This window comes from Silene latifolia, chromosome 9 (assembly GCF_048544455.1).
Source record: "Silene latifolia isolate original U9 population chromosome 9, ASM4854445v1, whole genome shotgun sequence".
NCBI classification, from domain to species: domain Eukaryota; kingdom Viridiplantae; phylum Streptophyta; class Magnoliopsida; order Caryophyllales; family Caryophyllaceae; genus Silene; species Silene latifolia.
The window spans coordinates 106,726,664-106,740,744 of NC_133534.1; positions in this window are offsets into that span (position 1 = coordinate 106,726,664).

A 14,081-nucleotide genomic window follows, 5' to 3' on the forward strand; every position below is an offset into this window, starting at 1 on the left:
GGTCATCTTCGATGATGTTCTGATACCTTAGCTGATTGGCATAAATTGGACGGAGGTCGTTGAAGAATTTCTCCACCAAGTTTGATTTGATCGGTTTATTGACCAATTGGTTGCTTACCCTCCACCAATGGGTTAGGAATTAGGTGAATCCCTCTTTGTCATTTTGGGTTAGGACCTCAAGAGTGCGGGTGTTGGCTTGGATTTCGACGTTGTCGGCGTATTACTTTGAGAATTAAACGGCGATTTCGTCCCAAGTGGTAATTCTCTTTGGGTCGAGGGAATAGTACCATTGATGGGGAATCGGCTCCAAGGACGATGGAAAGATCCGGGTGAAGAGCTCATGTTTGACCCCTTTGATGGACATGTAATACTTGAAGGCCCGAATGTGATTGAGTGGGTCCTCTACTCCCATGAACTTAGGTACATCAGTTAAGGTAAAGTTGTTAGGCAGTTGATCCCCGACGGTCTCGAACCTCCGATTGTTCTCGAGGTGAATGTAATTTCCACGGGCCTAGAGTTGCTATTCCAAGAGATTGAGCCTTTTCTTAGTTTCGGTTAAAGGCGGAGTATTAGGTTCTCCGGTTTCCCTATTTTCCAGAGTGTCGATACGAGTCTTGACACGATCCAGAGTTACCTTAAGGGCTCTGAGCAGGCTGGCTAGCTGAGCAGTTGTGAGATCTCAGTTGTCATCGGTTTTGTTGTAGGATAAAACTTAAGATGAGGCCATGGTTCTGAGGAAGAAAATGGCTCACGTTACAACCCAATCTGACACGGCTTAACGACTAAACGGAGACAGTAAAAAGGATGAAAAGACACTATGGACCCAACGAGACGAGGGCAACCATGTGTGGTGCCTCGGTGCTAACTCGATTTATGATGCGACGTTGTTGAGCGGACTTTGGCTCGCGTTCAACGTAATGGCGTGACGTCGTTGAACGAGTCTCGAGGTGATACGACTCATAATTAAAGACTCATAAGTAAGTTTTCTTTAACTTGGTAAACTCTAGGTGGAATTGGAGTGGTGGATTGAAATTTTCGAAAATAGAAATTTTCAAAAAGTATATTTTGTTGCTTTATGAAAGGCTTCCGAAGAATAAGGATCATCAAAAAGTCGGCTAGTTAAAAAGGGTCATCTTAGGTTTGTTTTCAAAAGACAATTTGAGTTAGAGTTGCGGCGGCTTTGAAAGCGATATGTTGTTTTTGAAGGCGGATTTTTTTTTAATATTCAAAATTGTGCGTTTTGAACATCGAGGTTTGAAAATGGTTGAAACTATTATGGGCTCGAGAACGGTGTGTTGTCCTCGGGATTTAAAAAAGCCTAAAAACGGTGTGTAATTTTCGGATTTTGAAAGGGCCATTATGACGGCGCAAAAAGGTGCTTTTGAAAAGGTTGTAAAAAAAAGGTTTGAAACTCGTCATTAGGATGGCATAAAAAGGTTCTTTCGAAACGGTTGTAAAAACCGATTTGAAAATCGTCATTATGACGGCATAAAAAGGTGCTTTTGAAACGATTGTAAAAAACCGGTGTGAAAATCGTCATTACGACGGCATAAAAATCTGCTTTTGAAACGGTTGTAAAAAACCGGTTGGAAAATCGTCATTACGACGACATAAAAAGATGTTTGCAACGGTCGGCGAAAGACCGAGGTTTGAAATGGCCATTATGACGGCGCAAAAGGAGTGTTTCAAAAGTTTGAAGATGACATGGATGGACTTATGGTAACATAGCACATAAGCACTCACTGTTCATTATATTATGCATAATGCTGACACGGGTTTCGGCTTAATAAGGGTGATTATACACCAAGCGATCAATCCCTGATTTTCGAGTGGGATGCCAATCGAAACAAACTGTGTAAGTTTGAAGATGAAATGAATGCTCTTGGGCAAAAAAGAAATTTGTAACGCCGATGGTATGCTTGACGCAATCGGGATTCAAAACATGGGGATGAGAAAACTCACACCGACGGGACGGACCAATAGGTCGATAAAGGTTAGGTTATGGACCCGGACAAGGAACCGGACTTATAACTGTAATATCAATTAATGCATTTCAACCAAGACCTCATTCGAGTCTCACTATCTAGGGATCGCAAAGACAAGAGTGTTCTAGTTATCCCCAGTGGAGTCGCCAAACTGTGGACATGGGCCACCCACATGCAAACCAATCTGTGGACATGCGTCGGTTTGAAAGCCACGCTCGGCAGCGTATTAAAAGCTTGCGACTGGATCGTTCTAGATCGGTCGGTTTCATCTCGATGAGGGTCTCCAAACGATGCAGAGATGTTCGGAGTCGCCACCAAGCAATTATGGGATGCCTGGAAACCGTTCGAATCTAGTTTATACCTATCTCAATCTAGGCAAAAAACCGTGCTTGACATAGGTACTAAAGATAAGGAATCGTCCCTCTTTAGCACCATATTACTAGAATAACTCTCGTTCGCCCTAGATAAGGTCGTCCACAATCGGACACCCAATGTCGTCCGCGGTAGCGGCCTCTACGGATCGATCGTGGTTGGTTAAATGAAAAGGTTGATAAAACGGGTAAATGCATGAATGCGCATCCACAAGTTTAAACCTAATATGTGAATTTTTTTATGTCGTTTTTTTATCCAAATATCAAGTAATTGATGTTGAGTTGGATATAATGTTGATTTGCATGCAAGAAGGAAATTAAACATCCATTTACCGAATTAGGTTTATGGTGCATAACGTGATTCATTTGTCTTAAAAAAGTGTTTTATTAATACAAAGTGTAAACTGTGGACTCATCAATCTAACCCGTCCTGTATTCTGGTTAACCGAAGTTGGGATCGTCCTCGACGAGTGCTGTGTAGAAAACAGGAGCAGCATTAGACAACCTATTAAGGAGCGAGTCGTAGGGCGATGCAATGGAGCCTGCCCAGATTTGAAAACTGGAAATCAGGAAGCCTGTTTAGGCGCGAGTCAACTGATGACCTAAAGGGTGTCTCCTGGCTGTTCAAAATGTTTATGAAATTTCTTGTAAAATTGTTTGTAAAATGGTTTCAAAACCCGTTTTGTTGAAAAGGTCGGTAAGACCGCTTTTGTGCTAATATGAAGAACGAGACTCGGAATAATTATCATTATGTTGATGATATTTGATGTCGGGTTCAGTATTGCAAGCTTGACATGAATAGTTTTGTAAAAATGGATGTAAAAAAAGGTTTGCTATGGACTAATAAGGTTAAGTTCATTGCTTGGTAAATAAAATGTGAAAACATGTTTGATATGAACTAATTATATTAAGTTCATTGGTTTGTATTTAGTCAAAGTTTATCATCAAACTCGGAATTAACCGACATGGTATGTAGAACCAAGGATAATTATGCATATACGACTAATATGGTTGTTTTGGAAATGTAAACAAATGAATAAAAGGTTTTAAAATACCCTTTAAAATGTAATTAACCAAATATTATCACCGAGTCATGGATTAAACCGTCATGGTATGAGGAAACCGTCATGGTATGAGGAAACAAGGGTGAATATATTTTTTAGCAAAAAAAGTTCATTATAAAAATGATTTAAAACGGTAAAAATCGATTGTAAAGAATAAATGAAAATATAGGAAAGAATGAACTCAAACGCATTTTGAGTTCTGACCTGGGAAGCCAGAATAGGCGCGAGCCACCTAGTTGTGACTAAGGGCTTCTGCTTCAGTCAAAACTCGGTTTTGGTTCAATCAACCCGTATTTTGGACCAAGTTATGCATGTTTTAGCATGTTAAGGTCATAAAAATAGATAAAAGAACATTAAAGTAGAGGATTAGGTAAACCCTCATAATTACATGCTAGGTTGCTTGACGAGAAATCGACAAAAGTGTAAAAACTTGTTAAGTCGGAAAATATGGTTTAAAACCGTTTCTGTAAAGTAAGAAGTGTTGCTTTGTTTAGTGATGGTGTAGTTGATCGAAGTGGTAATTCAAGTGATTTAATGCACGATGACGGTACCAAATAATGTGTATGGCTCTATTTTCAATCGGTAGGCCAAAAATACGTGTCGTTTATTGACTCGGGAAGTCGAGGTCTATAATTTTAAGGGAGAAAAGAGGGGGAGGACGCTCGCGTGCCTTCAAATGGTGGCATTTCAGGGGTATTTATACAGGATTGTGTGGTTGTGCGCGTTTTAAGTGACATGGCCGTATAGGCTACTCGCGGAAGCGGGAGCATGTCCGTGGGTCTTTGAGCTGTCTTGTCACTATCACACATTTTGATTTATGGTTTGTTCTATCCTAGGTTTTGGATGTCATGATTGTTGTACTTGACCATCAAGTATACCTTGTATACTTAGCATGGAAGGTTTTGTGATGTTTGGTTTTTGTGTTTGACTCGGTTTGACCCAATGTTGGAGTTGGGATTTGAATTTCGAGTCGATTTTTGGTCATGTGTCAGTTTTGACTCTAGTTAGTGTCATTGCGACCCCATCGTCGTGCATAAAACACTCCAGGTATTTTTGAAATGTTTTGAAAATGTTTTATTTTCGAAATTGTTTTGAGTTTTCCGACGCATAGTTATAGAAACTGTCGATCAAACGTAGCGATTCCTAAACATGTTGTAGTCTGATAATCATCAGGTGTTTGTTGGGGATTCAATAGATACTGGGTTTCTACAGCACATACTCGATCGAGTATGTCTAACTCGATCGAGTACAGAGTACCTTGCTCTGTACTCGATCGAGTACGGCTAGCTTAATCGAGTACCCCTTTATGTACTTGAAAACCGTTTTTATTTCATCTGACAAGCGACCATGGGATATTTTTGTTGATCCATATGTCGTTATCATGATCGTTGATATTTGCGTTTGTGTTCTATACTTGTGTATGGGTTGTATCCAGGAAGTATGCTGTGATGGTAGTTCTCTGTGGTTGCAATTTTGCTTAATTGTCGTTCTATGGGTTATGTTGGCACTAAGCTGGCCGCAATGATATCATGGTGTCATATAGGCGATTTACTGTTAATTTTCTATGTATAACGAGTAGTATTTGCTAGGGATGACAAATTCATTTTTCTGTTGTTAAATTTCATCTTATATATTCACATGAATACATGTTAGTTTTGTAATATCAAAGGATAGGTTGTGGTTTTCGTTTCATCATGATATAGCTCAACATAAAGGTGAAATTTGGGGACAGAGTTCCTTTTAAGAGAGGAAGAGTAATGTCGTGCGTGAAAATGCCAAAAACATCGTCTTTTAAGTAATTTATTTGTTAGTTCTTTTAAGTAATCAAAATGTTGTTTAAATAATTTAATCATTTGTGGAGTAATTTAGTTGTTGCCTTGTTATAAATATATGAACTATGTTGGGTACTTTAATTATGTTGAATTTGTTTGGTAGGGTGGGAGTAGTAGTCGTATCTATGTATCTTTTTGATTGCATCGTGGATGGTGACTCTTGGTGGAGTTATGTTTTGGATAGTCATATTCGCGAGAGAGGATGATGATAATTAGTCGGCATGGGAGGTTGGGTGGTATGTTTCGGGTATGGTTGTAGTGGTTCTTATCGGGTTGGGTTGTTGTTAGTCACCTTGGCTTAGGACATACTTTCGGTTTGTGGGAGGCGATGAGTTAAAATTCGGGAACTTAGTTCCTTTTTAAGGGGGGAAGACTATAAAACCCGCCCTGTTAGGGACCCATTCAGTGCTTCTTGACTGACCTTTGACACATGTATGACCTATTAGAACCCTTACTCTATCGGCATTGCGTCATAGTAACCTTAAGGAGGTGGGAACTCGATCTTGTGCACGCTACTCGATCGAGTAGTCTAGTGATTCGATTGAGTAGAGACCACTCGATCGAGTAGTCTCCATACTCGATCGAGTATGGCGGGTTCAACATAAGAATATAAATCGTGAGGTCGTAAACCCAAATCAGTTTTCATTTTCATTTTCTCCCAAAACCTAATCGACGACACACCTTCTCCCTCACCATATTTAAACCTTTTTGAGATCCTTCACACTTGGAGACACCATCGGGATAGAGGCTTGAGTCGGGTCATGGTCTTGTCCCCGGAGTGTCGAGCATAGGTAAGTGATGTGACACTTAATTGCGCACATTTAGTCCCCTAAGTGAACCTATTTTGCATACTAATATAGCATTTATGGCCATTTTATGCGTCAAATCCTTCCTATTTTGCTTTCTTATTGCGTTCTATATGTCTTGTAGGAAAGAAGATAATGAGACAGAATCCCCGTCTCTCGTACATATTCGGAAGCTTGTTGATGATCTTGGATAGACTAGTATGAAGAGGAGGCAAGAATGATGACCAAAAATGTGGGAATAAAGAGTATATAGAAGGATCATAGTCTCAAAAGCAAGGAGAAGGAACCCTGGCCCAGGATCCGAGCGGCCCTAGCTCAGGATGGGCGTCTCAGCCCAGGATCCGAGCGTCCCGCACCCAAACCGAGTGGATTCCATTGCAGAACCAAACGTGCTTCAGGCTAGGATGCGCGGATTTCCTTGGGAGTTGTTACATGATCCGCGCATGTCCCTCAGGACTTGCAAAGCTCTATTCAATACTTAAGCATTGTTATTTACTAATCTAACCTTGCTTTACCTAATGATGTACCATTATATATACTCCATTGTATTACCTTGCTAATTACCAAATTTTCTTAGATTAAATCAAGCCCACTTAGTGGAGGCAAAGCTTTCATTAGGAGTAAATTAGAATAGATTAATCTCAATCATTCCACAAAATTACACATTAATCTTTCCTTCATTATTTTTCAAGTTTATTATTGGGTAATTGAAGATTATTGGGATATTATTTGAGAATTGACAACTCTTCATCAATCAATCAAGTTTTCTTCTATTATTCTTTCGTTTCCAATTGTTCATCTTAAGTTTGGTATAATCTCTTTACTCTTTACTCTTTATTGTTTATTTCCTCACTCTTTAATCATGTTTATACTTGTTGTAATGATTGACACCATTGATAACATGTCTTCCACGATAATAAGTGAGTAGTTTCTTAACTAGAATTAGTGGGGGATTAGGGTAGTTAATCATGGGATAGATTTATGCTTAATGAGTTCATATGAATGCTTGCTTATTATTTTTCAACTTATGCACATATCATGTTTGATGAAATGCTAGACTATGAAACCTTGCATTTTTTACCTATCTCTTGTCTATTCAACAAGGCTTAAAAGATATAAACCAACTCAAGCCTTGTTAGACCTTGCATAGAGTTGAATAGGGAAAACCCAAGTTGACTTGTATGTGTTGTAAAGTCTTAACCGACTCGGCCCCGAGACGTAAGTTTCCCTAGGAAGTGGTTCATCATGCATGTAGTTTAATAGGAAGAATTAAGTCAACTTGTAGGTGTTCTAAAGTCACAAATGACTCGGCTCCGGGACCTAAATCTTCTTATGAATTATATGACATGAACTAACCGAATTCCGACAATAATAAATTGCTTACATCTATATAACTCATTTATGCTATCTTACCATGATTCCCTTATGATACCATGACATCCTAGAATCCTTTATTATTTGTTTACATCTTTATTTACTTTATTCCTTTCATTAGTTTAGAATCTTCAAACCAAATCAATTATGGTTCCAAGTGCAAAAACCAAACCAAATCAATTATGACTGTGACACCCTCATTTTTAGCGTTAAATAAACACGTAAATTCTACAGAAAAACTGACAGGATATGTTTGTAATTGGTTCAACTAGATAAAACCTGTAATTTTAAAAACTTTTCTAAACCATTCACAAATATTTCCAAATGAAGAGTGCCAAAACCTGCAAATACTAACAAACTAATTTACATAACCATGCTAAAGTCGCGAGAATAAAGTGATACAAACCAAAGTAAAAGAGGGAGACATATGTCCCTTCAAAATATAAACACAACCATATGTTTTAAGGTTTACTACAAAATATAACCAAACTAAGTCCAAGGTTCTTTTGCTCACTAGCTCGTCCGTGTACCCCATCTAATCATCATCAACCTGTCAATCGCATTTTATACAAACACGAAAGCCACAATTCAGTGGGGAGTAACTTCGAGTTCTCCCAGCCACGAAATGTCATATTTAATGTAACATGTAATGTAACATGTAAACAACATCATAAATAAACTAATTATCGAATATTCTAACATATGAATACTAAACTGACCAAATTAAACTATCATGTGAAACATATAACAAGCAGTAATCCAAACTTTATCAATTGTAACCGGCTTGCATCTCACCTATTACAATTCATAAAATCACCATACAAGAAAAGGCAATATATCAAAGACAGACATAAGTTCTTAGCACCGTCAATAGTCACTCTGTAACTCGAGTCTATACCACGAGGTAGGGAAGGTAATCGAACCGGTATCTTGGCTCGGAGGTTCTATCAAAACATGGCCAAGACACAACACAACCCTAGTCCTAAATCACTTGAGACCTAGACATGCGGATACACACCACCGCACCCAAGACCCACAATTTTTTTAAAACAAAGTGAGTACCCTAAGGAGTCCACCAAAGGGTTGGCTAGTACTTAAGCCGACCACTTACCCTCAAAATAAGTAACGAGGTCATGCCCCAACTTGGATATAAACCCACCAAGTCAGGAACACAAAGGCTATTAAGCGGTGAACATATACTCGTCAAAGACTATAAAGACCTATCTATGACAAACACAACAACCTGCAAGAAGTATTCAATACCAATTCCATTTCAAGCAATATTAACAATATTAAAGGTTTCAGGGAATCTAGGGCCGTTTCTACAATATAAGAAACCATTCAAATCAACCAACAACATATGTGAAATAAAAACATAATAAATGGCCTAAAACAAGAATAAGGCCAATTATCCAATTCACACTATAATTTCATCCAACCGAATTTTTACCGCAACCCCTGACCTGCGGCAGTGCGGGTTCAATCATGGTGACCAATGACACAATTGATCGACATCGATTGATCAAAGGGACTAAGGCTCGATTTTCGGCATAATCATCCAAACATTACAATTATCGCTATAAAATTCATTTTAAGCCTATTCATTACAATTTCATATTATAACCTATCCTAACATGTGCCAACTACCAATATAAGCATAACTTTACCATCAACATTATATTTACTACTAACATTATTCATTTCATAAGACTACCCATATGTTACTTATACTAAATATAACATTAATACGCCCGAAACGATGAACAACGCATGAAAAACCGCGAAACAAGCAACGGGCCGACCCGGGTCAACCCCAAGGCTGCCGTGGGCCTGCTGGGCCGCCACCCCCTTTTCTCCGTTTCTCCGTTTTTGTTCATTTTGACATCGTTTTAAGCATCAATTAATCATTCCCATTTCATTTCCATACTAATATGTGAACTTAAACATACAAAAGACATGAATTTAACACATATTTTCATGTGAAATAAACCACTCAAATAACATTCACAAAAGCATACAAAAAGCAAAGAATGTGACATTAATTCGTCGAGTAACTCGAAATATGTTACCTTAAGCTAGAAAAAGGCAAATAACCCTTGAGAAAGCTCCTAAAACCCAAAATTACTCTTCATCTTCAACCACATATGAGCCACCTAAAATAATTATGTGAAAGGACGATATTAACGAATTATCGTTATATAAAATATGAGACGGAAATTAATTTAATTATATTTTAAATAAACCAAACTAGCGTCAAAATAATTTATAGACACGGCTCAAAAGTTATTATGACAACCTCAAACTCGGCCTAACCACCAACTACACATGGCCTCAAACTCGTGACTTAGCTAGGCCACTGCCTAGGCCACGGCCAGGCCACTGCTAAACTACAGCCAGGCCACTGCCAGGCCATCAGACTCGCCTAAAAGCAAGCTACAAGGAGTCCGACACGACCACCACCCGACTACCCATAGCCACCCTTCACCCTACTTCATAAGCTGACCCAAAAATCAGTCCAAAACAGAACCCAAAAGATGCCTAAGTTCGACCACAACTCCAGTCCTCAAATGCAAAGTGAAAACCCACGATGACAGCTCTCGTCCCTGCCCAAAACAGAGTACCAATCGTCCCCTTAAGACTCCATTCTCGCGCCTAAAAACAGTCCTAGCTGAGCCAACTAAGTCAGCATTTAAAACGGTTTTTGAGCAGAAATCCACAAGTATAAAGCAACTCAAAAACAGTCCCTAAAGACTACAAAAATCGCCCCAACACAGAGTCCAAATCAATCCAAAACAATCCCTACATGTCAGTATACACCGTCTCAACTATAAAACACACCAATTATCACCCAAAACAATCCATACATGTCAGCATACTCCGTCTTAAATATACCACTTACTAGCTAGCATCCCAAATGATCCCTAGAGGTCAGTATACACCGTCTCAATCATCTCCACATATCAGTATACACCGTCTCAACTATACAAATGACTAATTAACATCCATAAGGATCCCTATATATAATTATACACCGTCTCAATTATAAAACAGACTAACCAGCATTCGAAATAAACATATTTTACAAGTAATATCGAGTAACCTATAATTGTTACCTTTAACTCTCGAATTCCAGAGTAAAAACGTCCAAAGCACGAGCCTTTCTTCAGTCTTCAACTAAAAAGGAGGAAAAACGAGTTAATTAAGACAAGAAATCGAGTTGTCATTTAAGACGGTATTTTCGAACTTCTACAAAATAGAAGATTTCTTACCTTAAAAGAACGAGGAAAGGACGAGGAAGCTAATGGTACAAAAATAATGGAGTTTGGTTGAGAAATAAAGACGGGATCTGGGTTTTTAGATCGGACAGAATGGCGGACTGATGTTGTTGCTGTTGTTGCTGCAGGTAGAAACGAAAAAAAGAGAAGGGGAAAAGAAGGGGATGCGTGAGAAAAAGAGGGAGCAGCTAGCTAGCTAGCTATTAATTATACGTACGTTTCTTCATCGTTAAGTAATTTCGCTCGTTTTTAAAACCGTCTCGAGTTAATAAAATCGGTTTTAGTAAAAGTTTCAGTAATAAAACGGAATCAATAATAAATAAATTTAATGAGTGAAAATAAAATAAACTCAGCTAGTTAACGTAAGTAATACAATATCAGCTTGAATCGGAATTATTAGCGATTTTTACAAAACTAACGGATATTAATAAAAATTGCTAATTTAGTGAAATAAGCTCAAAATAGCTAATTGGACGGTTTTGTTCCCAAAATCCATCTCGGGTTCACTTAAAACAACTTTCATAAGGACTCGTAAAGAAACGGAAATTATTAAATAAATAAACTCGAACTAACTTCAATAAACTCGAACTAACTTTAAATAAACTTATTAATGATTATTAAAATTAACGTATCGAATTATGATGAAATTAATTAATTAGCTAAGCATATATATATAAATCGTTAAATGATGTAATTAAATTCAAAATAGCAATTAAAAGAATTTTATCCAACTTAATAAAATACGGGGTGTTACAATCACCCCATCTTTTAAAAAGTTTCGTCCTCGAAACTTGAAAGTATAAATGAAAGGTTATAAAAATAAAACTGAAATTGGAATCGGTAACCAAAACATTTAAAAGGTCACTTATCGTAAGAATCAAAATTCTTTCAAAAGTTTCAAATAAAATTTTCCGACATAACCAGATTCTCATTAAAGGAACGGAAGTGCTCTCGTTGCGCATTCAAGAACATCACATTCCAAATCCAAGATAAGGTCAAAGGCAAATCATTTGTATAAATCAAAAATCAAAATACGTTCGAAAACATTAATGAAGAGTTTTGAAAAGTATAAGTCTCATTCATGGAACGAAATTGCTCTTGTTGTGCACACAAGAACGCTAACCTTCCAAGTCAAAGACAAATTTAAAACCGAAAATCACTCGTCGACAAGAGTAGAACAAGTTATTAAACGTTTCTAATAACGAGTTCTAACATCCGATCAACGTTAAAATCAAAAGAAAAGGTAATTTTCTCAAATTTTCTTTTGCAAAAAGCCAAAATAGAAATAAAGGTTTCACCTTTAACTAAAAGGGGAGTTAAATTCCGGAAATATAATATTAAACTTTGACAAAGAAGTCATAAATAGATCAAGGTTAATAGAAATTGGATAAAATTTAAAGAAATTTCGGGTCTAGTAATTAAAATTACGATAAATGAGTTTATATTCAAGGAAGGAATAGGGAACTAAATAAAATTTTCATTTTCAGATCTTTAAAAATAGGTTAGGTTTGCAGAAGTGACATAAACTTTTAAAAATGAATCGAAACTGGTAGCTTGAAAGTTTAGAAGTTGTACAAAAAGGAAAGTAACTTAGATAGCATAAAAACAAAGTATGTTAAGAGAGCTCAAACTTAAGCCACAAGAGAGCTATAATGAATTTCATAGGGTAAAAATTGAAGTCAAAATTACAAGGATGTCAAAGATAGAGTTTCACAAGATACGAATGTCAAACTTAAAGGAGGAGCAAGATGAAGCGAGGAAATGAGGTATGAACGGCTTATGATCAAGGAGAAAGGAAAATTAGACAACAAGGAAACGCCAGATACTCAAATCTCAAACAACAATGTCATCACTCCACTAAGGAAACAAAGGGTAATAACCAGGTCAGGAAATGATAGGAAATTTAAAAAGGGATATATGAACATGTCAAGATGTGAGACTAAAAGAGTCGAATCATAAAGATAACTAGTTAACAACCAGTAAGAGATATTAGAATTAGGGACGTATTCAAGACAAGGAAATAACGAGTAAACTTTTATACTTAAGAATCAAATCCAACCAAGGTATGAACGAAAGGGAGGAAAACGATTAATGGTACGAAAGAGGATTTTTAAGGCTTAATCCATACGCTTCCTAAAATTTAAGGTTCTCTCTAATAAGGTCATGCCTATTAGGGTATTGTACCTTCATGACAAAACGACCAAATCCCAAACAAGTGTCAAGGTAAAATAAACGCTCGCTTAAGGGGTGATAAATCAGTTAGATACTTCTTCCACCTATCTTATCACATATTGGGATTTCCCTAAAGCAAATCTACCACTCAAGTATAAAAGCATCTCTGTATCTCAAGCACTCGACACAACCTCAATGTTTTAAAAACCAAAGAATGAATTGACAAAGACTTCTCAACAAAGTTCTCAAGAAACAACTAACACCAAATCACATTCCCAAACTATACGGGAATGTTAACATCTAAAAATGGGTTTTCTTCCAAATTCAAATTCTAAACTTATCTCATGTTTACTCCTAAGGTGACGACGCTCAAACTACTAAGCTTTCAAATCCCAAACATAAACAACAAAGCCAAGTTCTATAACTTTAATTACATAGGCAACTCATTCCTAACACAAAGAATCCACCAATCGATTATACTCACTTTGTCAAGGAACTAGGTATAAGAATCACTAAGTATGTCTCATCACATTACCTAAGTCTTTCTAATATCACAACTTCTCAAAGCCAGGGTTAAGGGTCAGACACAAACAATCTCCTCAAAAGTCGAATTTTCCAACCAAGGTCAACATTCCTCACAAGAAAGAGTACTATCTAATGGTGTTAAGGAAGGATAAGCAAAGAACAAAGGACAAGTTAGGAGTACAAGCGTAGCTTTTAAAGTAAAACAGAAGGGAGTTTAGAAGGAGGATAAGCACCAAGAGATTAAGATTAAGGCGAGATACAAAAAGAACGAGAAACATCTTCAAGGAAGTAGAAGCATTCTTTAAAGGTTGAACAAATCTTCAATCCTCAGCAATAGGCACTAAATCTTGATCTTCGTAAAATATAAGTGTCCTTTCAATGGAACGGAGATACTCTTGGCGATCACTCAAGAATATCAATATTCCAATTCAAAGATATAAAAATACATTTTTACACCAACAAATGATAAAACTAATTATCAGACGTCTCCAATAACAAGCTTTAACACTAATTGGCGTTAAAACCAGTGAAAAACATTAAAATATTTTCAAAACCTTTAGTTCAAAATTTTTTTATAATAAGGGTAATAACTCCATTAGCTATAGATAAGCTCACGATCATTGATCCAAGAACGCAACAACTATTAAATGACAATCAACAAACAGGTTAGTACCTAA